The sequence below is a fragment of the Cebus imitator genome, unplaced genomic scaffold (assembly GCF_001604975.1).
Source record: "Cebus imitator isolate Cc_AM_T3 unplaced genomic scaffold, Cebus_imitator-1.0 Scaffold709, whole genome shotgun sequence".
NCBI lineage: Eukaryota > Metazoa > Chordata > Mammalia > Primates > Cebidae > Cebus > Cebus imitator.
This window is the reverse complement of record NW_016108024.1, coordinates 167,191-171,563: the sequence shown is the minus strand read 5'-3', so window position 1 is coordinate 171,563 and position 4,373 is coordinate 167,191.

Genomic DNA, 4,373 nt, shown 5'->3' with positions numbered 1-4,373 from the left:
AGCTTCATCAAAGATCAGATGGTTATAGGTGTGCAGTCTCATTTCTAGACTATCCTGTTTCATTGGTCTATGTGTCTGTTTTTGTACCAGTACCATGCTCTTTGGTTACTTTAGCCCTATTGTATAGTTTGAAGTTGGCTAATATGTTGCTTCTAGCTTTATTCTCTTTGCTTAGGGTTGCCTTGGTTATTAGCATTCTTTTTTTTGGTTCTGTATGAACTTTAAAATACTTTAAAAACTTTTAAAAACTTTAAAGTTTTCTCTAGTTCTGTGAAAAATGTCAAATGGTAGATTTATAGAAATGGCATGGAATATGCAAATTGCTTTGGATAGCATGGCCATTTTAATGATATTGATTATTCCTATCCATGAGCACGAAATGTTTTTCTTTTTGTGTCATCTCTGATTTCTTTGAGCAGTGTGTGTAATTCTCATTGTAGAGATCTTTCACCTCCCTGGTTAGCTGTATTCCTAGATATTTTATTCTTTCCGTGGCAATTGTGAATGGGATAGCGTTCTTGATTTGGCTTTTCACTTGACTCTTGTTGGTGTATAAGAATGCTAGTTATTTTTGTACATTGACTTTGTATCCCGAAACTTTCCTGAAGTTGTTTGTCAGGTTAAGTAGCTTTTGGACTGAGACTATGAGGTTTTCTATATGTAGAATCCTTTCGTCAGCAAACAGGGATAGTTTGGCTTCCTTTCTTCCTATTTGGATGCCTTTTATTTTTCTCCTCTTGCCTAATTGCTGTTGCCAGGACTCCCAATATTATGTTGAACAGGAGTGGTGAGAGAGTGCATCCTTGTCTTGTTGTGATTTTCGAAGGGAATGCTTCCAACTTTTGCCCATTTAGTATGATATCGGCTGTGGGTTTGTCATAAATGGCTCTTATTATTTTGAGGTATGTTCCTTCAATATATAGTTTACTGAAAGTTTTTAACATGAAGGGATGTTGAATTTTGTTAAAAGCATTTTCCACATCTACTGAGATAACCATGTGGTTTTTGGTTTTGGTTCTGTTTATGTGATGAATCACACTTATTGATTAGTGTATGTTGAACCAACCTTGCATCCCAGGGATAAAGCATACTTGATCATGGTAGATTAGTTTTTTGATGTGCTGCTGGATTTGATTTGCCAGTATTTTGTTGAGGATTTTTGCATCACTGTTCATTAAAAGTATTGGCCTGAAATTTTCTTTTTTGTTGTGTCTCTGCCAGGTTTTGGTATCAGGATGATCTCATAGAATGTGTTGAGGAAAAGTCCCTTTTCCTCAAGTTTTTGGAATAGTGTCAGTAGGAATTGTATCTGCTCATCTTTTTACATCTGGTAGAATTTTCTGTGAATGCATCTGGTCCTGAGTTTTTTTTCTGGTTTGTAGGCTATTTATTACTGATTCAGTTCTGGTTAGTGGTAACATCTCCTTTTTTATGTCTAATTCTGTCTGTTTGCATCTTCTCTCTTCTTAGTCTAGCTAGCAGTGTATGTATATTACTATTTTTTTTCAAATAACAAACTCCTTGCTTTGTTAATATTTTGAATGGGTTTTTGTGTCTCAACCTTTAATTCAGCTCTGATTTTGGTTATTTTTTGTCTTCCACTAGCTTTGGATTCAGTTTTTTCTTGCTTCTCTAGCTTTTATTCTTGTGATGTTAGATTGTTAAGATTTCCTAACTTTCTAATGTGAGTTTTAGTGCTATAGATTTTCCTCTTAACACTGCCTTAGCTGTGACCCAGAGATTCCACTCTGTTATATATCTGTTCTCATTAGTTTCAAAGAACTTCTTTATTTCTGCATTAATTTTATTATGTACCCAAAGTCATTCAGAAGCAGGTTAATTTCTATATAATTGTATGATTTTGAACAATTTTCTTAGTTATGATTTCTACTTTTATTGTACTGTGGTCCAAGAGAGTGGTTGAAATGACTTTTAGTTATCTTACATTTGCTGATGATTGTTTTATGTTTGATCATGTGGTCAATTTTAGAGTATGTGCCATGTGGCATGAGAAGAACGCATATCCTGTTGTTTTGGGGTAGACAGTTCTGTAGATGTCTGTCAGGTCCATTTGGTCTAGTGTTGAGTTCAGGTCCTGCATATCTTTGTTAATTTTCTGCCTTGATGTATACTGTCTAGTACTGTCACTGGAGTGTTTATGTATTCCACTATTATTGTGTGGGAGTCTATGTTTATTTGAAGGTCTCTAAGAACTTGCTTTATGAATCTGGGTGCTCCTTTGTTGGGTGCATACATATTTAGGATAATTACGTCTTTGTCTATTTTGGTCTTTGTTGGTTTAAAGTTTGTGTGAAATCAGGATTGCCACCTCTGCTTTTTTTTTTTCTGTTTTCCATTTGCTTGGTAAATTTTTCTTTATCCCTTTATTTTGAGCCTGGGGGTGTCATTGTATGTAAGTTGTGTCTCTTGAAAATAACATAATTTTGGGTCTTGCTTCTTTATCCAAGTTGCCACTCTGTGCCTTGCAGTTGGGGCATTAGCTCATTTACATTCAAGTTTAGCATTGGTGTGTGTGGATTAGATCCTGTCATCATGTTGCTAGCTCCTTATTTTGCAGACTTATTTGTGCTGTTGCTTTATCATGTCACTGGTCTGTGTACTTAAGTGTGTTTTTGTAGTGGCTGGTTGTTGAGAAAAGCAGCAAAGGAGAAAGGAGAGAGTACCTACATAAATTGGTTATGAGTAACATGTCAACAAGAAACAACAAACTGTGGAAGGCTGCAGGAGGCCTCTGAGGAGGAAGGTCTCTCTGTGCCTCATGTTCCAGTGCAGGGTGACCTACGCTCTGTTACCATAAACATTGTGCTCAAGGACATAAAACCCCTTCATAGCACTGTGACATAGCCAGGCTTGTAGGCTTCTTGTAAGGTCCATGTTCCACCAGCTGTACATAGATAATAAGCTAAAGATAACCACATGTTCTTGTTTTGTGAAACTCCCAAACCACCACTGTTATCAATCCTTAGAATGACACACCAGTTCTGGCTCACTGATTTACTTCCAGCTCACTGATTCACTCCACCATCACTCCACCCCTACCCTATAGATCAAAGTGATTGTAATCAATAAATAGTGTGGATGATCAGAGCTTGGGGCCTTCACTGTCTCCTTCAGTAATGAGTGATGGCCCCCAGGTCCCGCTTTCTTTCTTAATCTGTCTTTTTCTCATTCCTTTGTCACCACCAAACTTGGGGCACCCATGGATGTGATGTGGGGCTGCTCCCTACATTCTGATACCCAATGTGGGGTGGGCTCAAGGATTTTGGTGAAGGCATGCCTGAGCATGGTAAAGTGGAGGAACAACAAACAAAGGAACCCTGAGGATGAAATTAGTCAGTGCTACAGGTAGGTAGAGACGCTCAGGAAGAATGCCAGGGTAATGAGACAAGCTAAAAGTAGATATGTACTTATTTACATTTAGTGCACTTATTTACATTTAGTGAAATGTAAAAAGTACTTATTTACATTTAGTGAAACATCTCTTAAAAAGAGGGGAAGTTTAAATTCTCTATCAGTTGTTTTCAATGAATCTATGCTTTCTTACTTTGTTCTTCTGTTGCTTTCTTTGTCTTTCATTTCTTTGTAAAGAAGGAGCTGGGGAAGAAGGACACTATAACTGGGATGAGAAAATTAAAGATAACTCAGTTAAGAAAAAAGAAAAAATAAAGGAGAAAAAAGAAGGAGTCTGTCAGTCCTTCCTCAGTATTTTATCAAAGAATGGCCAAATCTGCCTGACATTCCTCTGCTAGAGGAGTAAGAGGCCATTTCAAAAGTGAAACTTGCTGCTTCAGCCGTGGCATTCAAGCCAACAAGCTCAGACCATGGCTAGCAAATGCTGCCAGTGTGAGGGGAGCAAGCAGCACAAGCAAAACACAAACAGCAAGCTGCAGCTGGGTGGGGCCAGGTCCAGATACCTACACGTTGCACTCTGCAGGTGTCCCACAGAGAAATTTTGTGTGTTCTTTGTAAACAAGTAACATCCCAAATTGTAATTCTATGCTAAAATTTGAGTAAAATTTAAGGATTTGTAAGACCTTTAAATGTGGCCCTTCTAAAATCTAATTTAAGTAAAGCAGTAACCTCTGAAGGAAGAGAAATTACAACTAGCCCGTGAATTAGTAAGAAATAATTAGAAGCAAGCCATATAGCTTTGCTCCTCAGTAGAAAAGAATTTCCTAATTAACTGATAAGTTGCAAAACCTGCTTAATATTGTAAGAGAAAACACTACTGGCACAAGCCTTATTTACCCTTAATTTTGTAAATTTAGATAATAAATTTCAATCAGGTATAAAAGAAGGGCTTCAAGCTTTAGTCAAACTTCTGAAGGTTAAATAAGTGTAAATGTGCATAT